Source organism: Rhinolophus ferrumequinum, chromosome 11, assembly GCF_004115265.2.
Source record: "Rhinolophus ferrumequinum isolate MPI-CBG mRhiFer1 chromosome 11, mRhiFer1_v1.p, whole genome shotgun sequence".
Taxonomy (NCBI): Eukaryota; Metazoa; Chordata; class Mammalia; order Chiroptera; family Rhinolophidae; genus Rhinolophus; species Rhinolophus ferrumequinum.
Genome location: NC_046294.1, coordinates 51802886 through 51824298, shown reverse-complemented (window position 1 = coordinate 51824298; position 21413 = coordinate 51802886). Strand labels below are relative to the sequence as shown.

Below are 21413 nucleotides of genomic sequence, written 5' to 3'. Positions count from 1 at the left end.
ACTGTGGGAAAGGCAGGCAGAGCATACTTGACAAGGACAGGGGAGGGGTGAGGAGTCTCTGATTGCCTGGGTCCAGCTTAAGGTCATCCTCAGTCACATCCTCTTGTTTATTTCCTCCATTGCACCCCTTGTGACCAGCTCTTACAATCTCACATGCTACCCCCCCACCCCCCCACTTTTCTGCAGTGTGCCCTGAGCAGTCAGCACGGGGGTTCACTAGCATGGAGGCCATTTGTTTGGCAGCTACCTGACTGCATGGAGGCTGACAGCGCAGCAACAATACAGGCACATGCAAGAGACAATGGAGATTAAGACAGTACTATTTAAAATCGGTGATAATTTTTTCCCACCAAGAGCCCCCTGATCTGAACCACTGATTTATTACGTCTCCTAGGCTGGGGGTCAGGTCGCTCAGGGCATTCACTTGTGTCCTTATGTGATGTAATAAAGATGATACATTAGCAGACCAGGTATGAGCATACAACGTTCGGTTTGGATAATGGCACAGGTGCCTCCTTGCGAGGCAGTAATACTGTCCAAGGCCATCCTATTTTGGAGGACAGCTTTTCTCATTAGAGACATTTCAGTGTTCAGTAAGCACAGGGTTTATTGGCTGTCATTTAGGATTGCTGGGTGAGTTTAATAAGGGCTTCTATGTGTGCTGTAACATCCTCCAGGCCAATGGAGAGGAAAGAGATGGTGGCTGAATGATTATATTATGATTCCCCGAAAATGAGACCTAGCCGGGCAATCCGCTGTAATGCGTCTTTTGGAGCAAAAATTAATATAAGACCTGGTCTTATTAAGACCAGGATATAATATAATATAATATATAATACAGGGTCTTATATTAATTTTTGCTCCAAAAGACACATTAGAGCTGATTTTCCAGCTACGTCTTATTTTCAGGGAAACAGGGTATCAGTGGAAAACGGAATGTGCCCACCAGGCCCTGAGGAGAGGGAAGTTAGCAGCTTTAGGAACTTGACCTGGTTGTGCATACATACTGTTAGCTGGAGGAGACAGCATTGTCAGGCATGTGGAGATGGACTAGGGGTGGGATATGCCAGACCAGGACCCCCCCTTTCTCCCCTCTCTCAGTGGTGCAGTGTGCATTCCATTCCAGGTATCGTGTGTTTCAACAGGTCCAGTTTATAGGAGGATAACAGGATCCTAGTGCAGACTGAGTAGTTCCCCTTCACCCAGAGGTGTGAAGTAACTTACCCATCCCAGCCGGATATCCCTTTGCAAACTCCGGTAGAAAACTCCTTTCCTAGGTGTGCCGAGGCTTGGTGTTCTCAGCAGCATAGCACGTTGATCCATGGTGAGAGTCAGGACAATGGCTGTCTCCCACGACATCTATACTCTTGCAATGTTGGGTGTCTTGGCAGGGATCCCCAGGGTGGCATATGGGGCTCCGAGCTCTGCCGGTTGATCATTGAAATGTATTAGAGTCTGGGATAGTACTTTAGTCCACCTGGCCAAGGTGGTTTTAATTGCTGCTAATTTAATTAATTGCTAGTTTTAATTGCTAGTAATTTAATCTGCTGCTTTAATATCTGATTTCCTTTTACACTAATTCTGCTGCTTGTGGGTTATAGGGGAGATTCAATTCAATGTCACGTTCTTTTGCCCAGTCTTGTGTGTCATCACCTAGGAAACGTGATCCCCGATCACCGTCTAGTTGACAAGGGTATCTGTACGTGGTACTCCGTTTCTCTAATCCCCTAATGGTGGTAGCCTGGTTTGTGAGGTGAAAGGAGAAAGCTTGGATTAGGCCAGATGCAGTGTCCACACCAACTAGGGCATGTTTAGAACCCTTACTCAGCAGGAGGGGGCTGCTATAATCAATTTGTCAATCCCTCCCCAGTTGGGAACTCTAGTGGGTGGCCCAAACGCCTTTGTAAATTGTCTCAGGTGTTGTTTAGAACACACAGGATCTGCTGTTACTGCATTTACCCAAATTACTCTATTTCAAAGGCAAGCCAGCATTCTTGGCAATATGCCAGCCCACCCAGGTGCAGCAGTGGCCACTCTTCCCATGCATCTGTTCTGATTATCTACTGAAGCATCCGTTGCTAGGGCTCGTACCCAGGCTAGGATATCAGCTTCCTGATTACCAGGGGTATCGGTACCTTATGAGCCAGGCCGTGGAAAACAGTGAGGACCGCCTCAGGCTCTTGCAGGCAAACCCAAATGTCTTTCCACGTATCCTGACCCTACAAGGCCTTATTCATGGTCATCCACCCCTCCGCTGCCTATTGTCCAGTCATCGGGTTAGCCCCTTTAGAACCACCCAATTGTCAGTGCAAAAGGTTAACGGCCAGGGCTCATGAGTGATCAGCAGCCAAACCGCTCTGAGTTCAGCTCATTGGCAGCTGTGGTTTGTCCTTGTTGCCAGGCATCTGTATACCAGGCATGAACAGGAATTTCCCCTCCTCCCTCCCTACAAGCCACAGAGGCTGCCACGGGAATAGGGGTGGGGGCTTTGGAGGATCTACATATTCTACAGGGCCTAGTAGCCCCTATATTTCTAGAGACAGCGGGCTGGCAGACAGGGTGCTCCTCTGTTGCACATAGGCAGGCCACTTAGTCAACATGGGAGTGTGAACCGTGGCAGAGGTGGGTTGATGGAACATAATCTCAACACACCTCTTGATAGGCAGGGAGTTCTTACCACAATACGCTGTTTCTTTGTGAGAAGCTCTACTTGGGGGAGTGCTGTGTACGCTGCTAGGGGTCGTTGCTCTCTGGGGGTATCAGGTTTCTGTCCCCTTCCAGAGCTGGTACCAAAATCCTCAGAGCACTCTCTTCTTCTGGGTCTCTGCCACAATGCCCAGCACATACCTTCCAGAGTCATGCACATGCAACCCAATGGCAGCCCTGCCTGGGAGACGCCCAGAGCTTTAGTCTGTTTCACTAGCATTTTTGCCTTCTCCACGGTGGCTTGCTGCTCTGATCCCCAGTCCCTCACATGCTCTTTCTTTACCAGGTGGTAAAAGGGACAGAGGCATTGTGCCAGGTGGGGAATAAAAGTGCTACAAGACGCCCAAATCCCTACAAAGGCTTGTACCTCTTTTACATTCTCAGGGGTTGGATAGGCTTGCACGTTATCAATCACAGCTTTTGGGACAACGCATGTCTTAACTTGACCAAGTAACTCCCCATAACTTTATGGCAATGCCTGGACATTGAATTTTCTGAGTTTGGGTCCCATCCTTTCCCTCATAGATGTTCCAGCAAAGCCTGTAGAGTGTCCTGTAGCAGAGGCAACTCTTCACATGTTAACATTATATCATCCTTGTAATGGGCCCATTTTACCAATGTGGGGAAGGAGAACAGGGACAGGTCTCAGGCTGCCATCCCATGACATGGTGAGGCTGTGCAGGTAGCTTTGGGGAAGCACCTGAAAGGTCCATTGTCGCCCTCCCATGTGAAGGCAAATTGATCTTACTTATCAGAAACCTGTACTTGTCAGAGCCTTTCCATGGATCTCCCTGAACATGAAGCTTTTTCAGGAACACTTTTGCAAAAGCATCAGAGTAAAACAATAACTGTCTATAAATCACAAAAGACTCAAAAATTGCCTATGACTAAAGATCTGATGAGAGTTCATTTCATGTACAGAGGGTGCCAAAAATATTTTAAGAAAGGAAAAAACTATTAAAATTGTAATACTCAATATATACTAAAAACAAAAGATGAATACAAATCACGTTTGACTTCTGCAGTTATAAGACGTGCTCAAAGTGGTTACCGTCAGCGTCTGGACACTCCTGATTACAGTGAACTACTTGAGCAATGTTGACCAAAGTGTCCACTTGTATACATTTTTTTGGCACCCCTGTTATATATACTGAAAATCAGAACCAAGAAAAGCAAATATTACCTATTATACCTGGCTTTAAAAAAGTTATATAAAACGGAATGTGTGAAAGTCCACCTAACTTCACCCTTCCAATCCCCAAGAGTATGCACTATCAAGTTTTTCCTGTACTTATGCTGACATGTCTTTTACCTCCATTTTAAAAAACAAAAAATGAGATCATGTTATGCAAACTACTTGCAGTGTTTTTTTGTTTTTTGTTTTTTTCCCACTCAATGACATATGAAAGATATCTTTTCAGGCCAGGACATAGAAATCCATTTAATTCTTTTTAATGCCTGTGTAGTGTTTTGCTGTATGGTTGCATCATTTGTTTATTTTTTATTTTATTTATTTATTTATTAAATTTATTGGGGTGACAATTGTTAGTAAAATTACATAGATTTCAGGTGTACAATTCTGTATCACATCATCTATAAATTACATTGTGTGTTTGTTTATTTTATTAGTTATCTACTGATGGATATTTTGGTTGTTTCTAGATTTATGTAGCTACAAGGCTGCAATAAACATTCTTGAAATTCAAGTTTTTATGCTGTTTTTTTTTTCTTGGTAGGATAGACTTCTAAAAGTAGTATTGCTGGGTCATAGCAAACACATGCTTTTAATGATATTAGATGCTGTCAAAGTACCTTCCAGTAAGTTTGTATCAGTTTACATTTCCACCAATAGTGTATGAGAGTGTCTATTTCCACACATGATTGGAATTATCACTCATTTTAGTGTTTATTGAGTGAATATTCTTAAGTCCATCAAACCAAATGTGGCAGAAATGATGGATTGGCTTACTCAACGTCCCGTCTAACTGCCTTCTGATATGTTTTCCTGTACTGGAGGCTGGAAAACCAAATTACATTCCCAGACTTGTTTCCAGTTAGGGAACTGGATGCACTCTTGCAAGACTTGAGTTTGGAACCGAGTGAAGTGGGAAAAGAGGCGGGCACAAGATAACCATTTGTGCTGGTGTGAACTGCAGCGGAGACGGCAGGGTTCTGGAGCCAGCAGCCTTAAAAGGGGCTTCCTGATTGTGGTAGAGCCACAGCTCCTTTGGTGGCTCCCACCATTAGGAGTTGGGGAGTCACTCCTAAAAGTTCAGCCTGGAGTCTTTTTCTTTAGCTCCTTCAATGATTCTTCAAGTGATTTCATTCCCCGAAATAAACATTTTTATGCTTACACTATCTAGAGTGGATCCTATGACCTTGTTTCCTGTTGCATCCAATTGTGTGACATTGTCAATTTATTAACCTCTCTGAGGCCCAGCCTCCTTATTTGTAAAAAGTAGATAATAATACCACCTATGGGGATGTCATGAAGATTAAATGGAAAAGTGATGGACTCAGTTTGGGTTCAACAAGTCTTGTGGGTGGTGGGCCCCTTTTCTCTTCCTTTTTTTTTTTTAAGACTCACTCATTCTATAACACCCAGCTCAAATGCCATCTCCTAATACCTGTGCGGAGGCAGAATTATTGCTGTCTTCTCTGGGCTCCCACTATATTTAATTAATTCCTTTTATTGGTCATAACATGTTGTACTGTGATTTATTCATAAATGCGTTTGTTTCCCAACTAGAGTTTAGCTCTTTGAAGGCAGGGGTGTTCCTGATCTATCTCGCTGTATTTTCAGGGCCTGCTACAGAGCAGGGGATGAGTGAAATATGTTGGTTGAATGAATCAACCCTACCCCAGCCTCACTGAACTCCTCAATTCCCCATCTTTGTCACAACAGTCAACTCTTAACGTCCCCATTGGTATCTTAGACTAGTATCACTTGGCCACAAGGAACAGGAAGACTTTTAAGCCACTTCCAGCAAAGGTGGGTATATCGGTTAAGCTTCAGATGCAAGAAACAGAAATCACTCTAGTTACCACAAGTAGAGAAAGATTTAAAGAGAAATGAGGTATTTATAGGTTGTTGCAAATGTAGAAGGAGTGAGTTGTAGGCTGAACCCATAGGAATAACTCCCAGAACAACGCTGGTGGAGGTCAGTTTGGCACCTTTGGCACAATTAGGGAGGTAGCGGATCAGACCAGCATGGAACTACTGACGTTCAAGAATACGCAACATAGCTGCGCCTGAGGGATCAGGCCGCTGCTGCCGCTGCTGTCAAAACTACTTGCAGACACCCACGAAGTTAGTGACTGGTCACTGAGATACCGTTGCAAAAAACCCCGAAGTCGCCATAACGGTTCTTCCTGGCAGCAGCAGCCAAAGCTGCTCCCTGTCTCACCTCTACCTTTCCAAACTCTCATCAGTGGCTCTCATTGGTGGAGCCTTCTCTCCACCCCTCCTGTATTATTGTTCTATTGCTCACTAATAAACACCACGGACTTAGGGGCTTAAAACAACACATATTTATTATCTCAGTTTCTGTGGATCAGGAGTCTGGGAAGGATTTAGCTAGGTCCTTTGCTCAGGGTCTCACAAGGCTCCAAGCAGGGTGTTGAGGGGTTACGTTTTCCTCAGAGGCTTCCAAGCTCCCTAACGTTGTTGGCAGAGTTCACTTCCTTGCAGCTATAGAACTCACGGTGGCATACTTTCTAAAGGCCAAAAGGGAGAGCAAGAGTGAACCTGCTTGGAGACTTATATACGGAGAGTACCGGGAAATAGCGACACTCCATAGTGATGAGCTCACCTAGTGCTTAGACCTTGGCTTCTAGCTACTCTTCTTCAGTGAAAGGAATCCAGACTCTCTAGTGGAGAAATGGCTGATTTGAGGACTGGATCAAAGAAAGTACAAGAAGAGCCTAGAACACCTTGGGCCAAAAAGCAAGGAAGTGCTCAAAGAATGACGGGGACATGTCAAAAGGATTCTGAATTGGTGCAACCATTTTAGAAAACAATTGAACAAGTCGTATAGAGTTAAATATACATTTCCCTACAAGGGGAAGTTTCATTTCACACCCGAGATAAATGAAAATATATATCCACACAAAGACTTATACATAAATTGTGGCCTTATTTATAATAGCCCCAAACTCGAAATTCCATCAACAGTAGAATAAACAAATTGTAGCATATCTGTACGATGGTATACTACTCAGCAATAAAAAGGAAGTGGTGACTGACATGAAATGACACATGAAATGACACGGATGATCTCAAAAACATGCGGAATGAAAGAAAGCAGACACTTAAAAGTACATACTGTATGGTTCCACTTATGTGAAATTCTAGAACAGGCAAAATTAAAGTGACAGTAAGCAGATCATTGATTGTCAGAGGTTTAGGGGATTGAATGAAAAGGGGCACAAGGAAATTTCCTGGGTCAGAAGGGTGTGATAGTATATATACATATCATCTGTAGTTGCTTGCTAGACCTGCAAGCCACGCCACAAAGTGCAGGGGCTTCCAATGAGGGATGGAAGCCAGTGGATAAAAGCTCTCAGTTTGCAGGTAATCTCTTCCGGGAGGCATTCTGTACACTTCTCTGAGGTTCCCGCAGAAGTGAGACCCTCAGTGACACACTCTACATTGGCTTTCCCTTTCCCTCGTCTCATTACGGTTACCTAGGATCACCTCCCAAATAAACTACCTGCACCCAAGTACGCACATTTATCTCAGGTTCTGCTTTTTGGGAAACCTAAACTTAGGTAGTTGGTACCAGGATGAGATTCTGGAACGGAATCACTCACTGATCAGATGGCAACAAGGATCTATTGTTGATGATAATTGAGCAGTGCTGGCCCCTGATATGCTGTGCTATCATAACGAAGCCTTCAGCTGTGGTAGAACAGGTACAAGTGGAAGGAGTACTTAGACTAGGTAGTAGCTCTAGCACAGAGATTCCAACCTGTTTTGTTTTTTAATAGTGCTCTCTTAAAGAGAAAAATTAAACTTAAAGTATCCCAGGTGGGAAGGCGGAGGGGCAAAGACGTGAAGGTGATCAAAAGGTACAAACTTCCAGTTATAAGATAAATAAGGTCCTGGGGATGTAATGTACAGCATGGTGACTATATAGTTAATACTGTTTTGTATATTTGAAAGTTGAAAAGGAAGTAGATCGTAAAAGTTCTCATCACAAGGAAAAAAACTTGTAACTATATGTGATGATGGATGTTAACTAAACTATGTGGTGATAGATGTAAACTAAACTTTCACAATATATATCTACATACATGTATATCAAATCATGTACACCTAAAGCTAATAGTGTTATAGGTCAATTATCATAATACAAAGATAATACACTTTTAAGAAAATATCCCACAAACCATTGTAATATCTAAGATGTAGTTTTGCCCACCTCAGAACAAGTTTCACTTCCTTGCGGGGAGGTATCACCCCCATTGAGAATTCGCGCTCCAGCACTTGAATGATATGGCGGTAATGTTAATTATAATTTCACGGAATTGACTGGATTTTGTTAACTATTTTAAAAGCCTTGAAGAAAGTGATTTTCAGGCGCAGGTTATCCACCTATCACTTTAGGACATGGGATGAAATCCAGAAGACTTTCACGGAAGATTTCTAAAAAACCTTCTTCTCCCACAGCCGGAGAGCAGATCATGCTGCAAATCAGGCCCAGAATGTAATAGGGCCGAGATCCTTTGACTGTTCCCGTATGCTAAAGTCGGGGTTTCCATAGGTAGGGAGTGGCACCGTGAGGCCTGGGATGGAGACATTTGGGTGGATGCAGCTGAGAACCCGGTACCTTTAGCAAGTAGCTGCTCCCCCTTGTTAGCACAGAGCTGTCACCCTTGACTAGAGACTGTACTCGCTTCTTATTGCTGCAGTAACAAACTGCCACAAGTAAGGTGGCTTAAAACAAGGCATTCATTATTTTTATTTTTCTGTGGTTCAGGCTGCTTTTCGAGGGAGTATGTGGATATGTGCGTGGGGGTGGGGATGGCTTTCATTCCCTACACAAAAGTTAGACCCTCGGATCTATTCCTTCCCTACCTACTCATCCCCATTCCTTCCCTACCTGCTGGGTGTTCAGTGGTCACATCCTCCTATTTCAGTCAGACACACAATCATTACCTCACAGTTCTGTGGTTCGGAAGTCTGAAATGGGTGTCACTGGGCTAAAATCAAGGTGTCCGCAGGGCTCTGTTTCTTTCTGGAGGCTCCAAAAAAGGATCTGTCTTCTTACCTTTTCTAGCTTTTGGAGTGGTTTTTATGCCTTAGCTGGTAGCTCCCTTCCTCTGGCTTCAAAGCGTGGGTGGAGTGCTTCTCACATTCAGTCATAACTCGATCTGACCTCTTCTGTAGTCTAACCTACCTCTTCCTCACTCTTCCGCCTCCCTATTCCACTTTTAAGAATCCTTGTGATTACACTGAATTTACCTGGATAATCCAGAATGACCTCCCCATCTCAAGACCCTGAATTTAATCACACCTGCATAGTCCCTTTTGTCAGGGAAGGTAACATATAGGTTCTGGGGATTATCAGGATGTGAACCTTTTTAGGGAGACATTATTCTGCCTACCACAGAGACCATGCAAAAGCAATTTTGTTTAGGATTAATTTACTGGGTTATGATCTTGGGTTAACTCCTCTGTGCCTCAGTTTCCTCATCAATAAAATGAGGGGGAAACAGTAGTCTATCTCAAAGGCTTATTAGAGGTGTACAGGAGATAGTGCTTAGAACAGTATCTGGCACATGGCAAGTGCTAGGTTAGCATTTATTTAATACGTTTTTATAACATTTTATTGATTCTTACTATGTGTCAGGCACTGTTCTAGATACTGGGGATATGGATAGAATGGATAGAAATATGACGATCTCAAGGAGCTCAGGGGGTCGGATAGACAAATACAGTTACTACACAGTGTGCTACACGCCATGAAAGGCATGGAAGTACTATAGGATTACAGCAGTGTGAAGGCTCAGGGAAACTTAAGAACTATCAGTTGAATGAATAAATGAACATGACATTTGAGCTGGTGTGGATGAACAAGGGGCCACATACTAAACCTGACGAGCTCGGGAGGACTGCACCGCCAGCCTTACAAACTCAGAGACCCAAAGAGACCACATAGGATGATCTGAACATAAAAAATTCCCGACTAAAAGCTAGTTATGGTGGGTAGTCACGTCATTGGCCTGTAGCTTCCTTGACAAAGGTCAATCTTTACCTTAAGTGAGCCTGTCTGTTGTCTTTTTGGCATCTAAAATAACATATCTTTGAAATGTCAGAGTAATCCCCCTTTCCAGACGCCCCAGGGCACACCCACCACACCAAAGCAGGAGACCACAGAACCCCTCATTGTTATCCTGTTCCCCAATACCATCTTTACATGCTGTAAATATTAAGTATTTACTCTCCTGGACCCACCAATGTAAAAGAAGCATCTCTCTCCATTTTACTTTTTATCCAATCCCAGAGATTTCCCCGCTTTGCTTTTTCCTGCCCCCGTAATCTACCACCGATGGATTTCATGTAACCCTCCTTATGTCTCCTCCTTTGATTCTAAAGTATAAAATAAGCTCCAACATTGCTATTCTCTAGAGCATTTTCTCAGTCTGTTGAGATTTTGCTTCCTGGCCATTGTCAGTTCGGCTCAAATAAACTCACAAAAATTCTCTATAGGTTTGGACATTTCTTACGTTCACACTGGGCTTTGTAGAGTGAATAGGTATTGGCCAGTGAGATAAAGAGAGAAGGGCTCAGAGCCATGAAGAAATGTATGTTCAAAGAACATTAAATAGCATTTTGGTGTGGTTGGAACAGATTTATGGTGTGAGATGAAGCTAGACAGGCTGCTGTAAGTCCCAAGGTTGAATGGTACGAAAGGCTTCCAGAGCGTTTAAACAGGAGTGGCCATCATCAGTTTGTGGTTTTAAAAGGCTACTCTGGTCCCCAGTAAGAATGGATTGAATTTGGAGAGACTGAAAGCTGCTCTAGTCGTCTAGGTCATGGTAGTGAGTGAAGAGAAGGGCAAGGCCTTGAGAAATATTTACGATACTCTACAGGATTTGGTGACTAATTTGATAAGGGTCTCGAGAGAGGAAGAATAGGGTTATGTCCAGGTTTCTGGGACTGCTGGATGATGGTCCATTCACCGAGAGCAGGAAGTAACATTAGTTGCACCTTTGGGTGAAATTGGTAAGAGGTATGGTCAACATTCCAAACGGTTTCATGTGTGCTAAATTGTAGTTATTATTATTATTGTAAAACTGAGGCTTGGAGAGATCAAATTTAGGTACACAGGTAGTACTTATTATGGAGAAATTGTGACTTAGAAATGTTAAAGTCCTATCCCTGACATTTGTACAGCTGGGACTTGAAGCAGGACAATCTGATTCCAGACGCTTAGTCACTAAGGTTTCCGTTTTGGACATGTGGAATTTGAGGTACATGAAGTGTAAATGACACTGCCAGGAAGCGTGGGGAAACACAGAATCTGAGCTCAGGGGAAAGGTTTGGGATGAATGTATCCTCCAGGGTCGGAGAAAACCGAGAAAGGAAGCCCATTTTTTAAATCTCAGTACAAGATAGTTCAAACCTCCATTAGCACAGTATTTCTTTATCTCCTCTCCACTCCAAATAGTATAATAAATGTTTGGCTCTGAGGTCATAGGAGATGGGGTGGTTTTCAAATATCTCTCTTGGTAATGATCTAGCACATGCGGTGGTGCTTTGTAACCTGAAGAGGACCACAAGACCAGGGGGTTAGCCATCTTTTGGGACTTTTCCTACACCATTAACGCCCCCAGAAAGCGTCCCAAAATCTTCCAGGAGAAAGGCCATGCCAAAGGAGCCTGCAGCTGTAGACCGCCGGACCTGAGACGAGCCGCTGGTGCAATGACGTCATGCGGCCTCCGGGTGATTCCCCAGTCTCTGGCGTCATGCGCCGATGACGTCATCCCAGAAGCTCGCCTTCCCCTACGCTTGGGTTGGCAGCACTCACGTGGGTCTGCCCTGGCCTCCCCGCCCCCTCCCACCTGCGGGAGGCGGGGCGGGCGGGCTCTGCCAGCGCCGCTGCCTCGCCGCGAAGGGGGCGGGGGCCGGGGCCGGGGCCGGTGGGAGAGGCGGTCCCGCCAGGCCCCGCGGCGTACAATAGAGCGGCTGCGGGCGGGCGTGCGGCTGCAGCTGGAGCCCACGGTGCCAGCAGGCAGTAGACGACCCTCACGGCTTCCCTCGCTCGCTCGCTCCCTCCCCGCCGCCTCCCTCCCTCGCCGGCTCTGCGGTCTTACCCCACGGACGCTTTCCCTTAGACTCTCATCCCCTCTTTCACGGAGCCCCACTCTGCCGAGAGCCCCTCGAAGAACTGTCTTCGCCCCACCTCCTCCCCGGGAGGCTGCCCGCGCCCTCTCACGTCCCCGCCCCCCACCGCACCCCCTTCCCCGCGTCGCCTGGCTCCTTCCCTTCCCCCTTCCCCGTCGCTGACACCCCACCCCCTCGTCCTGAGGGGACTCCCCGGCCCCAGCCCAAGCGGGGTGGGGGAGGCGCCGAGCGCGCCGCGGCGGCGGCGGGAGGGAGAAAGTGCAGCGGCCCGTCGCGCACACTCGCGCGCTCACTCCCGGGCTCGGCCGCTGCCACCCGGGTGGAGGAGGAGGAGGAGCCCAGTCGAGCCGGGCGAGCGCGGAAGGTGAGAGCCGGCCGCCTGCGGGTACCGCTGGCGTCTCAGGCTGCCAGGCTGGGGTGCGGGGTGCGGGGGCCTGGGCCCCATTCATTCGCGAGGCGGGGTGGGGCGGGCGGGGGCGCCAGGTGAGACGAGCGGGGGCGTCGACCCGCGAGGTTGGCCGTTCCTGTCCGAGCAACAAAGGCTCCGTGTGCACTCATCCTCGCGGCTGCGGGTCTCACGCTGGGGGACCCAGGAGACCCCAGGGACCCGGGAGAGGACAGAGGCTGGGGCGAGGCCGGGAGACTCCCCAGATCCCCGTGTGGGAGCGACTCCGTGCTGAACTTAGCGGTCCTCCTGCGCTAACCGTGGCCGGCGCTGGGGAAGCCTAAGCAAAGCGGCGTCCGATTCGTTCTGCTTGGAAAAAGCACCCCTGTCCGGGAGGGAGGAATCACCTGTAGGGTCCCACTTCTTGAAAAATACTATAGGATAGAGCCTGACTTCTGCAGTCCCTCCCCCACCGCGGGAATACTCTAACTTGTGGAGTTAAAAACAGGGAAAGGATAGAGCTATTGTTATGTTCATTATTCCCTTTCAAAAGACATGATTGTTGCAACCTTTACCGCCTTGAATATTTTCTCAGCCAACATTGGTGGGAATGTTTTTGGAAGAATGCTTGAGAAGTTTTGGATGTTGGGAGCAAAGTGCTTGTTGTTTGTGAAACCCTTTGGGTAACTGTCGTACGTTCCCCACCCCCACCCCCGGAACTGTGAAAGGTGGTACTATGGTTATCAATAAAAATTCGAATTCATTAGTCTAGCCTTTAAGAATTGTTCCAGAGAAAAATCTTTAGTTTGCTTACTGTCTTTGGGCGCTCTCAACTTTGTCAGGGGAAAGCAGGAGGCAACAGTACCCAGATGCCTCACTGGTCTTACCTTGTGACTTTACCTACTTCCTGTGTGACCTTGAGCAGGTCACTTCCAGCCTTAAAGTTCCAGGGGTTTGCTTTTATGCCCTAGAAACAGGCAGGTATCAAGCACTTACTCAGCTTTCAAGACTCCACTGAAGATTTCCTCTCTCTTCGCCCCACTGCGAAATCGTTGCTAGCAAACACCCCCAAACTCTAATCAGGCAAATCTGACTTCTCACTGGGGCCATCAGAGGCCTGTAGGAGTTACCACAGCGCTTGTAACTTTTTCTTGTTCCTGTTTGGGAAATCCTCAGGTGCATATGAAATACACCTCATCTCAACTAGAAATTCGACTCAAAAAGGGTTTTGGGAACATGGACCCTGAAACATTCCCTGAAGCTTATTCGTACCCTTACCTGTATGATGAGCTCATGGGTCTGTCTGGTAAATTTGCTGATCCAGTCTTTCATTTACCCAATATTACTGGAGTGTGGAGAGCTGCTGGGTTTCAGGTTTTCTAGGGCTATGGGGATTCAGAGTCTATTAAGACATTCCCTGTCTTCAAAGAGCTCAAAGTCTAGTGGGTGAGGTAGACATGTAAACAATGGAAGCCTGCCCTAATCTCTGGGGACTCCAGCTATCCAGGGAGTAGTGTGCAATAATTGCGGCTGCTAGACCTGTTTTACCAGTCTTTTGGTCCTGGCCAAAGTGAGTCCAAAGGGAAGGTGGTGACCTGCCTCTCATCCATAAGACAGCACTTGGTAAAAGCTTGTTCAATTCAATTTAATACGCATGTACCAAGCATATGTTCTGAGGCCCTGTGCTAAGCTTGGAGGAAGCAGTGCTTTCTGAAAGGAGAGTGGTCTGTATCCAGAGAGATCTCTGTAAATCAAAACCCATCACATCATTTCTCCCTACCTCAACTAGTCCTAAAGATACATTTTCAAACTCTTAAACAGAATAAGAAGTTCTCAGAGATCAGACGGCTGCCTACCTTTGCAGCCTCACTTTTCTATAACTCCCCTGCCATACTCTTTCTCATCCTTGCTTTTGCTTGTTCTGTTCTTTCTGCCTGGAATGCAGGTCTCCTTACTCCCTACCTTTCTGTGGAGAAGTGCTTGTTGGACCTCTGAGAAGCAGTCCCTTAGTCTCTCTTCCTGTGACTTCCATAGGATGAGTTGCTCTTTTATTCTTTGGCTCTTGCACGTACCACTCTTACAGCACTACACTGCAATTATTTGATTTGTGCCTGTCTTTTCCATTAGTTAACCTGTGAATTTCTTGAGGGCAGGATCTGTTTAGTTTTAGTGCCTAGCAAAGTTCTTTGCACTGCATAAGTGTTTGAAATGAATGAATGTCTGAATGAAGAAGCAAGCCCATGAGATAGAGGATAGCCAATCCTTTGGGTTAGAACAATTAGCTCTAAGTGTGAGCTCTGCACCAACCACATCAACATAATCTGGACATTTGTTAGAACTGCAAATGAAAAATTCGGGGTTGGGGCCCTAAAACCTCTGCTTTAACAAGCCCTGCAGGTGATTCTGACACTTGCTAAAGTTTGAAAACTGCCGGGTTAAAAGATCTGCTTTTGATAAAACCAGCTCCTTGCCAGCTCCCTTCCGCTCTTCCTTTTTCTTCCTTCTGTATCAGAGCATTTACTGCCTGACATTCTATTCTGTTCCATCTGTCTTTTGCCACTAGATTGAAAGCTTCCTGAGAGCAGAGAATTTTGTCTGTTCACTACTTGAATCCCAGTGCTTAAAATAGTGACTGCATGTATCAGGCACTCAAATATTTGTTGAATGAATAATATGAGATGATTTAGTCCCATTTACTGCCAGCTGCTACATTGGGATTTTATTCAAGAATAGTTCTCAGAATAAAGAGGAACCACACTCCAATATGGAAATTCAAGTGGATTCTAACATTTTTGGGGATTTATTTTAGACTGAGCTTTTCTCCCTTTTACATCTGTCTTTCTCCACCAAAGCCTGTAGGAGTTTTCGGCTTTTGTTCTTCTAGCCAAAACCTGAAAACTGCTGTTGAAATATCCTAGGCCAGGATTGTTTCTTGGGAATTTGCAACTTGGTTTTGCAAGTCTAACTAAGCACCCTAACTTCTGAGCCTTTTAACTTGAAACTGTCTCTTCCGGATCTCCTGTGGTTTTGTCTTTCTCTAGTGATACTCAAAGCCATACAAGGGCCTGTTTGACTCCACACAAAGGTTTTTCTTCCTTATGAAGTTCTTAAAATTTTTTTCTTTCACTTTCTTATTAGCCCTAAGATACCATATCCAGTTCTGTCTTTCCCTAAATTCCCTCTGGGAGATTGACTTCATTTGTTCATACATTTATTTATAAACATTTCTGGAGTCCTTCCCTACCATGTTCCAGGCTCCATGCTGGGACAGGATGTTCAGATATACATACGATGCAATTCAGGTCTTTAAGGAGTTAAAGATATCACAACATGGTGTGATAAATCCTGAAATGAAGGGATAAAATGAGGATAAAAAAGTGATGTATACTCATAAATATGGGAGAAAGCTGTCTTTCTAATTCATCCCCGTCAATTAGGAATAGTTTATTAAACAAGCATCATTCTGATAAGCAGACTTTAAAAAATTTTAATTAAGAAGTTGATGGCTTTGTTGGGGAAAAGGAAAACAAAAATCAAAGTAGAATCAGCAATTGCCAATCTGAGAGAATTCTCAATTCGGTTTTAGTGAATTTTCCTTTCTCCCTTTTTTATCTTTCTAAATCATAACCAGAAAGTCGGGGGACATCTTTTTTTTTTAATAGTAAAGAGAGAAGTTTAAGGTTATCAAAAGCATATACTGTTTCATAGATGTCATTTTAACTTCTAAAGACCAGTGTTGTAATTTGAGGTGGGTGGGTGGGTAATAATGAAACCAGGAGAAAGGCAGGAGACCTTAATTTAGTTTCTGTATTACTGCCTGACCTTGTGGAAGTAATGTTATCTCTGTACCTTTTCTCCTAACTGTAAAATGGGGATAGTAACTGTTGGTATGACCAGCTTACAGGGTTATGAAGCAACTAGATAAAATGGTGACTAAGAGGAAACTTTTCAAAGTATAATTTCTTAGCTATTTGTCACCTGGTGGTAAACTTGTTAATAGTCGCTTACATTATCGAACACCTGCTATATACCAAACACTATGTGAGATGTTTTCTCCAATCTTCAAAATAAACATGTAAGACGACTGGCACTGTTTCTCTTTTGTGGCTAAGGAGGTTGAGGCTTAGATTGGCAAAGGGAACTTGTTCAGGGTTTTTCTGAAAGTAAGTGGCAGACCTCAATTTCAATGTATACACACCTGATACCAGCCGTTATGTGTTCTGTTCATTATCGGGGTGCTGTAATTTTTCCGTATGGAGGATATAGGAATGTTTTGCAAGTATATTGCTATGAGAGTTAAAATAAAAATTTTCCTCATTTAGCCTGCTCTTTTTTTGTGCATAGAAAGATCGGGGAAGACAGATTTACATACATTTACATTTATCTTTCATACAGGGGAAAAGAATAACATCTTGCCCTGGTGTTTTTGTTCAGTCTTTATAACAGCCCTGTGAGATAGGTATTTATTTCCATTTACAGGAGGTAGGAGACAGGATCTTGGAAGTTTGGGCTTGCTCAAAGGCACATTATTAGCACATGACTAAATTCTGGTTTAAAACTACATTGTTTTGAATCTAAATGTAGTACTTCTACCACTATATCATACTGCCTTTTAAACTCTATCAATCTGAACTGTGGGGCACTAGAAATGTCCTTTTGGATTGCTTCCTCATCTCTTTAGCCTCTTCTGCCTAAGAAAATCCCGACTGAAGTCCACCAAAAGAAAAAAAAAAGCATCTGTCAGACAGTCATGATATTGCAGACTTACAAATAACACTTCTCTACTGAAACTGAGAGATCAGACTTTATCCAGTATTCTGATTCACTTGTACCTGAATATTCATTTCCCTTTGCCATCATAAATTTATTAACATAACGTAATACATTTTTCTACTCTTGTGTTAAGCCTTCTCTCTCCTGAGTAACTAACTTCCTCTGCCTCCCGTCCTTCTAGTCTTTGCGATGGGGGAAATCACCTATGTGCTAGAATCCTCCAGATGATCTCCTCTAGGAATAGTGGACTAAAAAGTCTAGAAAGAGCCATAGGTTCATCGATCCTTCCTTAATAAGATTTTGTTTGGTATTGATTCATTCTCTAAAATTGATCTAAGTCTTAGTTATAAAAAAATCCGTTATGTCTAGGCTCTTATTCATGGACTCAGGGTGAGCTAATTTGCAGGCAGCACTGGGAAATTTATTTTTGTTTATGGGGCTTTCTTCTTCTACTTTTCTTCTTCCAATATCCTTGTCCCTTTCAGATGAAGTACCAACTGAGGCTGGCAAGAAGGTTTTCCTCCTTTATAGAATCTGCCTTTTGAATCTTTGGGGATGATCAATGACAGTGACAATAAACGTGTGGCTTCCATCCTTTCCTGCCTGCCTATATCTTCAGGGCCCAGCTTTCCCTATTCTCTCTCCGATTCCCACAAAGCTGGGGTTGATTAATGTCTTCCTCATTTGGATGCTTGTCCCCATAGCACTTCGTGTACTGCTGCAGTATTATCTATCACTTTCTTGGGAAGGAGACAGATGTAGAAGGAAGAGCACTAAATTTGAAGTAGGGCAAAGACCTCCTTGGACGTAACTTATTTTTATCTTTATTTCTTCATTTGGAAAAGAGAAATAATACCTAAGTCACAGAGTTGTAAAGATTAAGAATGTATTAATATGTGAAAATGAATTATACCATAGGTACAAAGATGTTAAATAGACTTGTAAATTTATGACTACTATTATGTATAGCAGTAATTTTTAATTTTGGCCATGCGTGTGAACTACATGTGAAGATGTTAAAAAAAGTTGCCTGGGCTCTAGCTCAAGCCTACTTAATCAAAATCTCTTGGAATCTCTGTTTTTGAAGGTTTATAGGTGATTCTGATACACAGTCAAGGTTGAGAAGTACTGCCTTATATTATTTTTCCATCAATGTTTTATGTGCTTATTATATAAAAACTAATGATTTAAGGTTCATTTAAAGTTAATTTCCTAAACACACATTAAGCATCAGGAACTGTCATGGGCTCTGAAGAAACAGGTGACTTATACCTGGTCCGTACTTTTACGTTTACAGTTGAGAAACAGATATGTTCATAGATAATAATACTATACGGAGACAAAAATGAAACATGGCGATAGATATATGCTGTTACAGTGTGAAGACAGAGAAAAGACGTCTACTACTCCACATGAAATGGGGGTGGCCTGGCAAGTCTTCTTAACGAAAGTGACACCTAAGTTGGGTTCTGAGAGATAAGCAAGGGTTAACCAAGTACAGTGGGGGGAGGGTAGGAAGAGAGGCTGGAGGGAAGACCATCCTGAAGGAGAGTGTAGTAGGTGCGCTGGAAGGCTGGAGAGCATGTTTGGGGAACCCTGACTGGTTTAGTCACTTAGAGGATAGATGCAAGGTGGGAAAGGGAAGAGCAGAGAGGAGGGCAAGCCCATATGATGAAAGGCCTTTTGTATACTGTACAAAGTACTTTCACTGATAGTACCTCACTTTATTCTTTCAACAACTCCTGGGGTTAGCTAGGACAGATATTGTTTTATCTCCATTTTATGGAAAACAGGTTAATTGAATTCCCTGAGGCTGTACAGCACCGCTATGATGTGAAGCCAGGTCCTTCTGAATCTTGAGCTCAAGCTTCCATTGCACCATAGCTGTTCTGTACCTTTATAGTGCTGTGAGGATCCGATGAGCTCCTGATAGATGCACAGCAATTTGTAAGCTGTGAAGTGCTTCACTGACGTTGCCTATACGTTGGGAGTTTGGATTAAGTGGCCTAGAACAGTGCTTTTAGTTCTAAGAAATTGTGGCCCTTTCCTCGGATTTTCCTTAATGTTTTTCTCCAGGTGTTGGTAACCAGGGCCCAGTGAGCTAAAATATTGTTACATCGTTACTCTTCCAATTTGAGTGTCCTTACACAAACCTCCTTGTTTGTTTCAAATATGCTTTTGTTTCTTTTATCATGAAAGAAATACAGCATTCTTATAGAAAATGTGGAGACCACAAAAGAATAAAAGGTTAAAAAAATAAACCCAAACCCAATAAATCCGTCAGAGTTTTATTGTAGAACTATAACTAGTAGTAGCATTTCATCTATTTTTTTATAATCTTTTTGAAAAATGAGTTTGGGACGTGATCCCCCTGTTTTCCAAGTAGCTCCTTCCCCCAGCCTCACTGTTGGGAATAAATGGGATGAACCAGTCAACATCATCAGCCTCATTACAACTGACCTTTTATTGAAGACTTTCACAATTTACACTTTACATTTGATTTTTCATTTACACCTCAAAATAATCATTTTGTAGATTTATACTCACTTTATAGATGAGGAAATTTAGGAGCAGAGCGATCAAGCTGCGATTTGAAGACTTTTTTTGGGGGGAAGGGGAACAAGACTTTATTGGGGAACAGTGTGTACTTCCAGGATTTTTTCCAAGTCAAGTTGTTGTCCTTTCCATCTTAGTTGTGGAGGGCGCAGCTCAGCTCCAGGTCCAGTTGCCGTTGCTAGTTACAGGGGGCACAGCCCACCATCCCTTGCGGGAGTCGAATCAGCAACCTTGTGGTTGAGAGCCCACTGGCCCACGTGGGAATCGAACTGGCAGCCTTTGGTGTTAGGAGCATGGAGCTCCAAGCACCTGATCCACCGGGCCGGCCCTATAACATTTTTTTCCATTTAAGATTATTTTCCCATCTGGACTTTGACCAGTCCAGCATCTATCATTTTTATTTTGTATCAGGATAGATTTTGTTTGATTAGTTCAAGAAGTTTTCTATATATATTCTGCAAAGTAACTTAAAACAAAGCAAAAAAGCCATATGAGCAATGGGCAAAAATTCATAATGGTAGACTTTAGAAATCAAAGCTTCCTGAGCAGCGTAGAGACAATTTATACAGATTTAGGATTTATTGTTTTCAACACTTTTATATACAATCACATTCAATTTAATTCTATCCTTAAGGCATCACATTTTTACAGATGAAGAGAAGTGGCTTGTCCATGATAAAACAGCTGGGAGTTTGCAAATTGGAATCTTTAATCCATACCTTCTCCCCAATTTGGTATTGGCTCCTGATCATTTGGGTCCTGCCTTCACTTCTTTCATTTTCCCTTGAGTTTTAAAAAATTCCTGGTTTTTTGAAGAATGGTAAAATCTATCGATAGCTTGCTCTCTTAAAAAAAATCATGTTGTTTCTATCCATTGCCACTTGCCTGAGAGTTGTCTGAAGTTGACTACTTTGTAAATGCCCCAGGCCAGCTGGGAATGGCTGATGAGTATGTGCTGATTTGGGGGCTGGTAGAGTAGGGGCAGGACACACGCGTTCACTTGTAGTGTACGAAACCAATGCATCTCTCTCGTGCTTCTGTTTATTCCTTAATTACAAATATTTATTGCTTGCTTCCTATGTGTCAAGCAATGTACAAATAAGGATACAATTATAAACATTACAGAAATGGCCCTTGTTCTTTCTCTTACGAAGCTTACATTCCAGAAGGGAATACAGACAAAAGCATTAAACGTACAAATAAACAGTTGCAGGTTTTGCTAAGTCCTACAAAAGTCGTAAAGGACTCATGTAGAGAATTTTGGAGTAACAAGGTGAAGGCCTCATTGAGGAGATGATGTTTTTAAACTAAGAAATGCAAGAGAAGTGGATATTAGTCATGCAGAGAATCCAGGCAGAAGGAACATTTTACATGCACAAAGACCCTGAAAGTAGATAAAAGTTTAGAGCTATTCTGTTCAACATGGTAGCTACCAGTCAGTGTGGCTGTTGAGCACTTGAAATGCGGCTAGTTCATATATAGATACGCTGTAAGTATAAAATACATATCAGGTTTTGAAGACTTAGTACGAAAAAAGAATTTAAAATAACTTTTTATATTGATTATGTATTGAAATGTCAATATTTTGGATAAATTGGGTTAAAATATATTTTCAAATTAATTTCACCTGCTTTTTTAACT

The 21413-nt window shown here is 43.5% G+C and overlaps 1 protein-coding gene and 1 long non-coding RNA gene across 3 annotated transcripts in view; one reads left to right on the top strand and one right to left on the bottom strand.

Annotated features, from left to right (window-relative positions):
* Positions 1-13833, bottom strand: part of LOC117031247 (uncharacterized) — a 46443-nt gene extending 32610 nt beyond the window's left edge. The window contains exons 1-2 of the long non-coding RNA XR_004424482.1: positions 13722-13833; positions 1225-1424 (exon numbers count right to left, since the gene is read on the bottom strand). This is a non-coding gene — a long non-coding RNA (uncharacterized LOC117031247). The remainder of the gene's footprint in view (positions 1-1224; positions 1425-13721) is intronic.
* PAK1 (p21 (RAC1) activated kinase 1) overlaps positions 11926-21413 on the top strand; it is a 132862-nt gene continuing 123374 nt past the window's right edge. For both annotated transcript variants that reach the window (XM_033121712.1, XM_033121711.1), the window contains exon 1: positions 11926-12422. The gene's annotated coding sequence lies outside the window, so the exon portion shown is untranslated. The remainder of the gene's footprint in view (positions 12423-21413) is intronic.